This window comes from Cervus canadensis, chromosome 18 (genome assembly GCF_019320065.1).
Source record: "Cervus canadensis isolate Bull #8, Minnesota chromosome 18, ASM1932006v1, whole genome shotgun sequence".
Lineage (NCBI taxonomy): Eukaryota > Metazoa > Chordata > Mammalia > Artiodactyla > Cervidae > Cervus > Cervus canadensis.
Window position 1 is genome coordinate 6,452,513 of NC_057403.1, and position 12,102 is coordinate 6,464,614.

The 12,102-nt window shown below is 43.1% G+C and overlaps 1 protein-coding gene and 2 non-coding genes across 3 annotated transcripts in view; 1 reads left to right on the plus strand and 2 right to left on the minus strand.

Annotated features, from left to right (window-relative positions):
* The window catches only part of LOC122421202 (zinc finger protein 91-like), a 158,364-nt gene that overhangs the window by 93,684 nt on the left and 52,578 nt on the right, over positions 1-12,102 (plus strand). The gene's annotated exons all lie outside the window — the stretch shown is intronic.
* On the minus strand, positions 2,343-2,425 carry LOC122421824. Its single transcript, XR_006263633.1, has one exon.
* Positions 2,501-2,642, minus strand: LOC122421835. The gene has a single exon (XR_006263644.1).

Consider the following 12,102-nt stretch of genomic DNA (forward strand, 5'->3'; position numbering starts at 1 on the left):
AAAGAACATCAGAAATAGCCTGGTGCCTGCTTAGGGAAATAGTTCCCAGATTTGGATTTCCTACCAGCATTGGGTCAGGCAATGGCCCGGCCTTTGTAGCTGATTTAGTACAACAAGTAAGCAAAACTTTAAACATCAAATGGAAACTGCACACTGCATATAGGCCCAGAGTTCTGAGATGGTGGAATGAGCCAACTGGACACTTAGACTCTCCAAGTGGATCAGAGAGACTAACTGCTCCTGGGTGGACTTGCTTCCGATGGCTCTGCTCAGACTCAGGATGACCCCACAGTCCCAAGGCTATTCTCCATATGAAATTGTGTATGGGAGGCCTCCTCCCATAATAAAACAGGTGTCAACAAATTTGCCTCAGGTAAGGCGGGATAGGATTTCACAGCAGATGGAACTGGGTAAGGTAATAAATTGGGTAACTAAGTTTGTACAAGAAAGGGTGCCGTTCCCCCTTGGGGAACAGATTCATGAGTTTACACTTGGTGACCAAGTATGGGTCAAAGATTGGAAACATGATTTGCTAGCCCCTTGGTGAAAGGGCCCTTATGTTATTCTAACTACCCCTACTGCAGTTAAAGTTGCAGGTATTGTCCCTTGATCCATCACACGAGGGTGAAGAGAGCATACCACGCAGACCCAGAAAACACTGAGTGGACTGCACAGAGGGACCCCACTGACCCTCGAGAGACTAAGACCATCCTTAAGAAGAAGGAAAAGAAGATCCCGGATGAGCCCCTTCAGGATGAAGCCGCACAATCAACTCCTGCTGTTTGGCCTCATCAACGTGATTTTGAATGTAACTTCTGTCTCAACTCAGGACAATGTTTACACCTCATGGGCACATTCCTAAAAGGACTTCCAGAACACCTACAACTTCTGGGTATGTAGGACTATGCCTCTGTCTGTAAAGGGTGGACTTCCTTGGTGGGTGTCACCGCGCCGCCAGGCAGATTTTAAACCACTCTAATCTTTTCTGGGATGACAAAGAGACTTTCCTCTCTCGTCAATCATTACCTCTCCTTGCTCTCTTGGTGTAAGACCTACAGTCAATAGACTCGGGTCATGGGGTTACATTTGATAAAAATGCCAGTGTAGCAAAAGCCTAGCCTACAACAAGCCCCAGTAAATCTACCTTATTTACATGCTAGGTGGACAAGATCTGTTGCAATGGTATGAGTATATTGCTGCCTTTTTCGTACCCTCTGTAGGGACAACAAATATATTATGATTAAAGTAGAGGCCTTGACTAATTTCACAAACAGGCCCTCCTAGGTAGAACAGAAGCCATCCAAGCCTTAAATGAAGAGCAAATCTAAATGAGAAAAGCAGTAATTCATAATAAAATGGCTTTGGACATACTCACAGCTGCTCAAGGAGGGGCCTGTGCTATAATTAAGGTTGAATGTTGTGTATACATTCCTGACTTATCTGACAATGTATCGACTACTTTAGATGTCATGAAAAACCAGGTAAAAGCAATGTCAAATGAGAACATTCCTTTCTGGACTTCGGTCCTATCTTGGGTGAAGAGTGATTGGTGGAAAACTATATTTACCATTGTTATAGTTGCTTTGATAGTTCTGCTTTGTGGACCCTGAATTTTACAATGTATTATGAACTTTGTAATCCAAAGGTTGATGTCATTCTCCCTAATTTGCAGCTGGAGAGCCAGGGTGCAATATATCCCTATGAATGATGCTCATAATATGAGTTAAGAGCATAAAGAGGGGGGAAATGAAGAAGGAATTCATAGGGCCTGGACTCCATCTCAGGCCTGTCTGTGCTGATCGTGCTCGGCCACCTCTCAAGTGGACTCTGAACTCTCTGCTTAGTGCTTGTGGGAACGACAATGGAAGGATAAGACCCTCTCTGGACAGGGGAACCTTGAAGATCATATCCAGGTTCCTCATCACCTAAGAGAAAACAGACACTAATCACACCTGCCTTCGGACACTATCAGAATGAAAGCACAGGCTTATCGTTTATTAACTGGTTGGAATGTAACCGTGGGCTTATTGATTATTAACTGTTTGAACACATAATATGTGAATGATGGGGTTATTGTGATTTTATTTACCCTTCATTTGAAAGCATCAAGGGATTGGGGTGGTGGGTTTGGACACGTACACATGGGGTATAAAAGATCTTCACAAATGCTGGTCGGTGCCCTTGGCTAAGAGGAGACTCTGCCTTGGGCCCGCTGGTGTAATAAACTGCACTCCACTATCTGCATTGTCCTTCTGAGTGAGTTTGTTTCCCGGAAAGCGTGGCTATAACAATGCAGTGAAGAAAGAATTTGATTATGAAATTTCTTTTTTTTTTCTTTTTTTCGGTCTCAGTGCGTTCTCAGAACACGCTCCATCACCTAGTTCCCAGAACTCAGATTGCGCAGTGGTCACGTCATCATTGACCAGGGCTCGCAGGGTGGCAGGGGCCACCCTAACCACACCCAAACCTCAGCCTAACTGCCTCCCCCTAACCTCCCAGCCCCCGAGTCCCTGGCCCCATTTCGCCTGACACGTTTTCATAATCCTCTCAGGCTCCGGGCTGGCGGCGCCGCCAGTCACAGGGCCCAATCATATAAGGAAAATACTGCGGCCTCATCCGGGGCTGCATCGTGGACCTGGGGGCGCCCTGTCCCCTACGCCACTCGCTAAACCCAGACCTGCAAACCTCCCGGCCCTGCTTCGCGCATCCGGACCTCCCGGGCGAGTCCAGACGCCTTGGCCTCCCCCCGCCGGGCTGTTCTGATTATGAAATTTCTAAGGTCATATGTGTAGTTTCCAGTGCACTGGAAATTATATGGTAGAAAACAAAAAACATCTGTCCCCAGTATGCCTACAAGTTTGGCAATTTTTTCACAGCTCCACCCACACACTTCTAACTAGAGACAGAATCAGCACTTTTAAAAGGGCTTAATATAGTTACTCAGAAATATGCACAGATTTTCTAAAAGCTCCCCAAAATGGACGAGTTATCAGGTCATGCAGGTTGCTCCAGGCCAAGACAAATATTTTGGTTCTAACTGTGAATGTGAAAATTAATCACTGGAGAAAAAATACACAAATGATAAAAAGAATCAAGAATGGGTCAGGAGATGATGATCTATGACAGGGACAGAAATAAACCTAGGCTAATCCAAAATCGTCTCCACTGAAGCAGATCTTCTCAAACCACACGACAAAGTCTGATTTCCTCCACAATGCTTGTCCCTCTCACCCGAGTTTTCTGCTTCATGCATAGACACATACCTGGGTATATGGCTGTCTCCATTCTCCTTGCATCCCAGGGATCCTTCATTTGCTCCAGAAACGTGACCAGGTCTGGCTTAGAGACCACAAGACCTGTTCATCAGAAAAAGGAATTTGTGTTTTCTGAGATATTCATCAATTTCCAATGGAATTTGTGTTCAGGTGAGAGAGAAGTCAAGGTAGATAGTTAAAAAAGCATTAAAAAAATGATTTCACCAAATAGTTTATTGGAAGCATCTTTAAAAGACAAATGCATCAAAATCAGATTCTGATATTATGCTCAAGTACTACTAAGGCAAAAGAAGGTAGTGGAATTCTGGTTTTAAGAGGAGAGTGGCACTATTTTATAACACAGAACTCACAGAATTATCATGAACCTAGAATGAAGAATATGCATGTCAAGAAGCAACAGTTAGAATCATACATGGAACAGTTGACTGGTGGCAGATTGGGAAAGGAGTACATCAAGGCTGTACATGGCCACCCTGCTTATTTAATTTCTATGCAGAGTACATCATGCGAAATGCTGGGCTGGATGAATCACAACCTGGAATCAAGATTACCAGGAGAGATATCAACAACCTCAGATAGACAGATGATATCACTCTAATGGCACAAATAGAAGAGGAACTAACAAGGCTCTTGATGGGGGTGAAAGAGGAGAGTGAAAAAGCTGGCTTAAAACTGAACAGTCAGAAAACTAAGATCATGGCATCCAGTCTCATCACTTCATGGCAAATAGACAGGGGAAAAGTGGAAACAGTGACAGCTTTAGTTTTGGGAGGTGGGGTGGGCTTCAAAATTACTGCAGATGGTGACTGCAACCATGAAATTAAAAGATGCTTGCCCTTTGGAAGAAAAGCTATGACAAAGACAGCATATTAAAAAGCAGAGACATCACTTTGCCAACAAAGGTCAAAGCTATGGATTTTTCAACAGTCACGTATAGATGTGATATTTGGAACATAAAGAAGGATGAGCACGAAAGAATTGATGCCTTCGAACTGTGGTGCTAAAGAAGACTCTTGAGAGTCCCTTGGTCAGCAAGGAGATCACACCAGTCAATCCTAAAGAAATCAACCCTGAATATTCATTGGAAGGACTGGTGCTGAAGCTCCAATACTTCAGCCTCCTGATGAGAAGAGCCAATTCATTGGAAAAGACCCTGATGCTGGGAAAGATTGAGGGCAGGAGAAGGGAGTGGCAGAAGATGAGATGGTTCAATAGCATTATTGACTCAGTGGATATGAATGTGAGCACACTCTGGGAGTTAAAGAAGGCTAGGGAAGCCTGGCTTGCTGCATTCCACGGGATCGCAAAGAGTCGAACATGACTTAAAGACTGAACAACAAGGAGGCAGATTACATCAAGAAAGGTTACTTTCCCCTAGAAAGTAGGGATCTTAACCTCTACTGGACAAAGCAGAAAATTCCAGGAGACGTTCTAGAATGAATGAACCAAACCCTGAGGATACATAAGAGATTCTGGAAGCAAGTGATCCTCACCAAAGCAGGCCAGATTCCCATAGTTCTCTAACATCACGTCCCTGTACAATTCCCGCTGACCGAGGTCCAGGCATTCCCACTCTTCTTGCGTGAAATCTATGGTCACATCCTGGAATGTCGGCAGCCCCTGAAATATAAAGGACATGAGCCATGTGGACCTGGGAAGACTTCCTAATGTGACCCAAGATGAAACCAGCAAGAGAAATGGTTCTGATTTAGGAGAATGTCTGGTGTTACACAAGAATATAATTTTTATACTGCTGTATGTTCCACTGTATTTATAACCCCAGGAAAAGAGAATGAGACATGATCCACAGACCACTATAGAAAGTATTCTGATCTGGAAGAGAAATTATAAAACAATCACATCAACACTGACCTATCTATTTTTGAGAGTTGTACTCGTGTGACACAGGATAAACTGTCTATCAACTAAATCAAGTTAGTCACTCAGTCATGTCTGATTCTTTCTGACCCCATGGACTGTAGCATGCCAGGCTTCTTTGTCCATGGGATTTTTCAGGCAAGAATACTCCAGTGAGTTGCCATTTCCTTCTCCAGGGGAATCTTCCCCACCAAGGGATCAGACCCGGGTCTCCACATTGCAGGCAGATTCTTCACCATCTGAGTCACCAGGGAAGCCCCCTATCAAGGAACCAGGAAATATTTTTAAAAAGCATGATGCTCTGATCTAAGAGTTCTGGAGTGGGGCCAATGTGCCGCATTTTTAACAAGCTTATTTTAACTACTAAAGTTGAAAATTCTGATACATGAATGACCGTTGTATATAGCAAAGAGGTAGACCTCTAAGGTAAGAATTGATACTTAACTTTGAATTTTAAGTGTTTTACAAAATTGACAGGTCTGATAGAATAGTACCCATAGCAGCAATAATCCTTTGAACTATTTAGTATATACTATATGTCTTTCTAAAAGTTTTTACAGGGTCTTGAATGCACCACATAAATAATAGAAAAAACAACATTGTTGTTCCACCGTTTTGCAAATATTTTAACAAACATTCATTAAATGACAGATCTTGAATTTGCTTCAGTTTATGTGAACTAAAATTTACCTAGTAAAACACAAATACACAGAGACAACACTAAAGAAAGTGTATAGGAGTTTTTCTAGGGTCTTCCCTGGTACTCTGAGCTCCCAAGTCAGGAGGCTGGTTTCAGTCCCTTGTTAGAGAACTAGATCCCACACGCCACAGCTAAAGTTTGCCTGCTGCAACAAAGTCTCCCACATGGCTCCAAGATTCTGCAGGCTACGACCAAGACACAACTCAGCCAAACATAAATACGTGTATTTTTTAAAAAGAACTTTATATAACTGGGGAGAATACCAAAACAAGAAAAAAAAATATTTTAACATTTTCCTGCAATTGACATATATTACAATGAGACTGTATACTTACTAAGAGTATTAAGGAAAAGCTAACATTCACAAAACTAAGATCACGGCATCCGGTCCAATCACTTCATGGCAAATAGATGGGGAAAGAGTGCAAACAGTGGCTGACTTTATTTTGGGGGGCTCCAAAATCACTGCAGATGGTGACTGCAGCCACGAAATAAAAAGACGCTTATTCCTTGGAAGGAAAGTTATGACCAACCTAGACAGCACATTAAAAAGCAGAAACATTACTCTGTCCACAAAGGTCCATCTAGTCAAGGTTATGGTTTTTCCAGTAGTCATGTACGGATGTGAGAGTTGGACTATAAAGAAAGCTGAGCACAGAAGAATTGATGCTTTTGAACTGTGGTGTTGAAGAAGACTCTTGAGAGTCCCTTGGACTGCAAGAGATGCAATCAGTCCATCCTCAAGGAAATCAGTCTGGATGTTAACTGGAAGGACTGATGTTCAAGCTGAAATGCCAATATTTTGGCCATCTCATGTGACAAACTGACTCATTTGAAAAGACCCTGATGCTGGGAAAGATTGAAGGCAGGAGGAAAAGGGGATGACAGAGGATGAGATGGTTAGATGGCATCACTGACTCAATGGACATGAGTTTGGGTAAACTCCAGGAGTTGGTGATGGACAGGGAGACCTGGAGTGCTGCGGTTCATGGGGTCGCAAAGAGTCAGACACGAACGAGCGACTGAACTGAACTGATTCATATTCAGTTCAGTTCAGTTCAGCTGAGTTCATTCATATTCATGTCAATAAAATCGATATTCATGTCAATAAAATCAGTTCATGTTCAGTTCAGTTCAGTCATTCATATTCATATCAATAAAATCGAGATTATTTTTAATGGGTTAAAATATGTACATCTACTTGTGGATGATATTCTTTGTATAATTTAAATACACTAGGGTGCAAACATATACAATGGTATAAGATAAATTAGAGCTCTTGGTTCTGAAACTTTAATTTCTTGAAAAACTGTATCATTTTGTTGAGCTGTATCTTAGAAATTCAACACAGGTGAAAACAGATTAGCACCAATAGGATTGTTACAAATATTCTGTAAAAAAATGTAAAAATGTGAGTAAGAAGACTATGTCTGTGATATGAGCGTGGAGTGTACTGGAAACATCACATTTGGGCTTGAGTGATGAAAACTCCCACTCCCAAAACCCAGTATCTATCATCAACACAGTGAGTGTTCATTGTCCAAATCAAAGAGAAACCAAGAAGATGTGGAGTTTCTCCATTAACTGTGAGGGTTTTCACCTGATCCTCATTCCATTTTTCCACAGCCTTGTTTAAAGACAGAGGGGGAAAAAAAATGAACTTTATAGCCTGATAATCTCAGAGAAATCACCAGAGCCAGTGGACATCATCTGTCATGGTGTAAATGGATCACAGGGAATATGCACTATCAGAACCTGGGCATTTCGGAAAAATAAGGAAATTATAACTTGAACCTGACATAAAAAATATCAGTTTTATGCAAAATTCATTTCATATATACATCCTCTGTTTTGTATCCTAACAGTGTTGTCACGCGAGTGTATGTTCCTCGGTTCTTTGTCTCATCACAACGAAAATTTGGAGTGACGGACATTAAAGCCCCGTGGCGGGTCACAGCTCTCGGAGGACAGACCCTGTTATAGCTCTTAAATAAATCAGTGTTACAGCTCTATTTATTTAGATAATAGCCAGAAAATCCATCTTCTAGTTGTGAGGACATGTCGATCCCAAGACACAAAGAGAAGATCACCCGATCGCGCGGGAGAGAGAGAGAGACAAGGAGGAAGAGGGCTTTGGCTCCTCTTTTTATCTCTTTCTCTGCCCCTGGGCCTTTCTTATGTAAATCGGGCCTAGGCAGGCGCGTTGTTTGTTTTACCCGAGGTTCTCACTCCAGTCCCAGACCTTCCTTGTTCTATTTTCCCGGGCTTTCCCTTCCAGGTCTTTTAGCCACCGCCATTTTGGACTCTTTTTCCCTATTCTACCTACCTAACAACGAGTTTAACTAGTAAGTCTTAGCATTACAGAGGACAGTATCTCCTAGTTTTCTTTTTATTTCTGAGCATTTTCTGAAAAATTCTGGATCACTGAGTTTATTCAATATATAAGGGCATTTTCTAACTCCTAAAGAGCTGAAATTGCATCCACATGTAAACTCCTCATGGCATTTCCCCTAGTTCCCTAAGACCCCAACACCGAACCACATCCCAATGGGAATCTCGGATACCAGTGCCTCTCCGTGTTTCTCTCTCACAAAGGGAATATATTCACCAGTTGAAAGTCGCTAATTCATAAGTTGAGAATTCGTCATGCTCCGTAGAAAGCCAGGATACAGACAAGGGAGACAAGATTCGGGGACCAAAGGGAGAAGTGGTCTAAAGAGCCAGGCTTCACTATGATAAGAAGAAAAGAAAAAATAAAGAAGTTGATAACAAACACCCAGGCAGAAAAGTTAGAAGCAGAGAACTAAAGGTGTGCAGGTTCTCAGTCCAGGCATTTCAGGAAGAAAAGCAGACACAGCCCCAGACCCGGGACAGGACTCGTACCTGAGAAGCTGCCATTTCCTCCTCTTCTTCCTCCTGCTCTGCGTCTTCTCTGGGGATGTTACGTCACAAACTCACATCTGCATCTTGAGAAAATACCTTCAAAGGCATCCATGCAGCTGTTTAACCTGCAACTACTGCAGAGAAAGAGAAGAAAAAGTTTTCCTGTTTCCCTCACCCTTTTCTGAGCTCCTTTTCGACTTTCTGTGTTCCCAATCTGTAGTGGGGAATCAAGACTAACCTGATAATGCTAATCACATCCTGGTGCTCTACACTATTTGCAGATCGTCCGGGCTAGTTCTTCTTCCTTTTCGAGTTACAGAGAACAGTTCCCGAGAGACAGTGGACCCTACTTCTGTACTACCGGACCCACCCTAGGAGGGTTGTGAAAAAAATGTAAGAGGAAGACCCGCATTCAGAGCCCTGAGGGGAAAGCTCACACCTAAGACCTCAGGAAGGGAGGGTTTAGGGAGGGAACTTCTAGAAACAAAGAAGGTCAACCTGATTCCCTGGGGAGGGGCTCTTTCTAGGATGGATGTGGTCAGCCACAGCCTGCCTGTACCCTTGGGGGCTGGGAGGGGAGAGGTGAGTGGTGGGAATCACCTGGGGGTCTTGGGTTCCTGCCAGGCTCTACTTGCAGAATTCTTCCCAAAGATCTCCCCTGTCCTTAGTTTTTTTCACCCCCCTCTTCAGCCTGGGGACACAGGTTTTCACAAAATGATTTGCTTTGTGACCACCTCTCTGCAAGCCTGGCAGTTCCAACTTCAGAGACCAGGAGCCTGGAGGCATTTCCATCCCCGCTTTCTTGGAGAAGAAACCAGGGGAAGCAGGAGGCCTGGCGTGCTGCAGTCCAGGGCGAATGAGCACCTGAACTGAACTGAACTGAACTGAACTGAACTGAGCTGGACACGCTAGGTTCACAGTACCTACGGCAGAGCCAAATGCCTCTGAAAATGATGCCCTAAATGCTATCTGATGACCAACCAAGGAAGTAATGATCCGTGTTGTCATAAGTTACATTAAACATGAATTAACACCTGAGAATGTTGTTGCTCTACTTCCTGTGTGTGTTTTCCTAGGTTTTATGAATCAACTGCTACAGTTCGTTGTCTCCTGCATTTAGAGAGCTCTATTTTCCCACATCTTTAAAGCATAATGAGCAAGGAAAAATTAAAGATAGAAGCATATTCATCTTTCTCATATTATATATTCTAAAAAATATTCAGTCTGCATTCACCAGTACCAACTTTGTAGAAGATTTATTTCACTGCAGATTTGAGAATAAAGTATAGACATTTCCCATATACCTGTTGTTCCCACATGTGGACAATCTCCCTACTTAGCTTTCCCCACCAGAGTGAGCATTTGTTACCACTGCTGAATCTACGTGGGCAATAAATAGATAAACCCTCTAGTTCAACCCTCTGTTCCTGTTTTAGGAATGTGCACTCCATACCTCTAGATAAATGTTTAATAACATGTGTCCATCATGACAGTTTAACACAAATTATTTCATGGTCCTGAAAGTTCTCTAGACTTAGGATATGCATAGTCCCTCCTTTGAATCCCACAGTAATCATGGACCTTTTTAATCTCTTCTATATTTCTTACTAGATTCCAAGGTGACTGAGTGGTAAGGAATCTGCCTGCTGATACAGGTCATCCAGGTGATGCGGGTTCGAGCCGTAGGTCAGGAAGATCCCCTGGAGGAAGAGATGGCAACCCACTCCAGTATCCTTTCCTAGGAAATCAATGGAGAGAGGTGAGAATGGCAGGCTACAGCCCCTGGGATCACAGATACTCAGACACAACTGAGCACATATAAGAACATTTACCTACACCAGAAAGTCTTATTGTAAAAATCCTACTTTTTGTAGCATTTTCAAATGGGCTTCTTTCACTTAGTAATGAAGGAGGAAACAGACAGAGCTGGACTCCGTCTTAGGCCAGGCTGTGAGCATTAGGCTAAAGGCATGGTCACCCTCCCAGTGGACTCTGAACTTTGTGCCCTGGTGTCTATAGAAATGGCATACCAATGGAAAATCAGATCCCACCCTGCCCCCCCATAAAAGAGCCTCAGGACTTGTACTTGGACTCTGTTGCCCAAAAGAATATGGTAATTATCTCTGTAATACAACAAAATGGTAATTTCCATTCTGTTTATTGGGATATGACCACAGGCCTGTTGATAAATATCCACTGTTTATTTAGTCCTGTGACACAAGAATCATGGGTTAACTTTGATCATATCTCTCTTTTACCTTGTCCAGACTAGTTTCAAGGAGTTGGGGAGGTGGGTTTCAGCAAGTACACTTAGGGTATATAAAGTTTTCACAAACACTGTTTGGGGACCTTGGATAAGAGACTCTGCCTTGGCCCCGCCAGTGTAATAAACTGCACTCCACTATCTGCATTGTCCTTCTGAGTCAGTTTGTTTCCCAGAACACATGGCTACAACAGTAAAATGCATGGAATGATTGTCAATGTATTTTATGCCTTAAAGCTTAACATGCAAAAGCTTAAGAACTACCTCTGCGCCTATATTCCTGCTCAGTAAATAAGTTCATCAATACCATTTTTTAAATTCCATACATATCTGTTAAGACAATATTTGCACAAATATAGAGATCAGACGTGGACACAGCAGAAGAGGGGGACCAATTGAAAGGGTACCATTGACATATGTACACCACCATGGGTAAAACATTGGAGAAGACTCTTGAGAGTCCCTTGGACTGCAGGGAGATCCAACCAGTCCATCCTAGAGGAAATCAGTCCTGATATTCTTTGGAAGGACTGATGTTGAAGCTGAAACTTCAATACTTTGGCCATCTGATGTGAAGAAGTGACTCATTTGAAGAGCCCCTGACGCTGGGACAGATTGAAAGGGGGAGAAGAAGGGGCCGACAGAGGATGGGGTGGTTGGATGGCATCACTGACTCAGTGGACATGAGTTTGAGCAACCTCCAGGAGTTGGTGATGGACAGGGAGACCTGACGTGCTGCACTCCATGGGGTCGCAGAGTCAGACACAAGTGAGCAACTGAACTGAACTGATGGTTAAAATAGGTAGCTGGTGGAAAGCTGCTGTTTACCACAGGGAGCTCAGCTTGGCGGTCTGTGCTGAGTAGAGGGGTGAAATGCAGACCACGGGAGGGAGGGCCAAGAGGGAGAAGATTTATGTATACTTACGGCTGATTGACGATGTCATACAGCACAAACCAGCACAACATTGTAAAGCAATTATATTTCAATATATATATATATATATATATGTCTCAAAAGGAAAAAAAGCTAAACAGACTGGTCACCGGGTGGTGGAGAATCCATCTGACAGTGCAGGGGACAAGGGCCTCATCCCTGGTCCAGG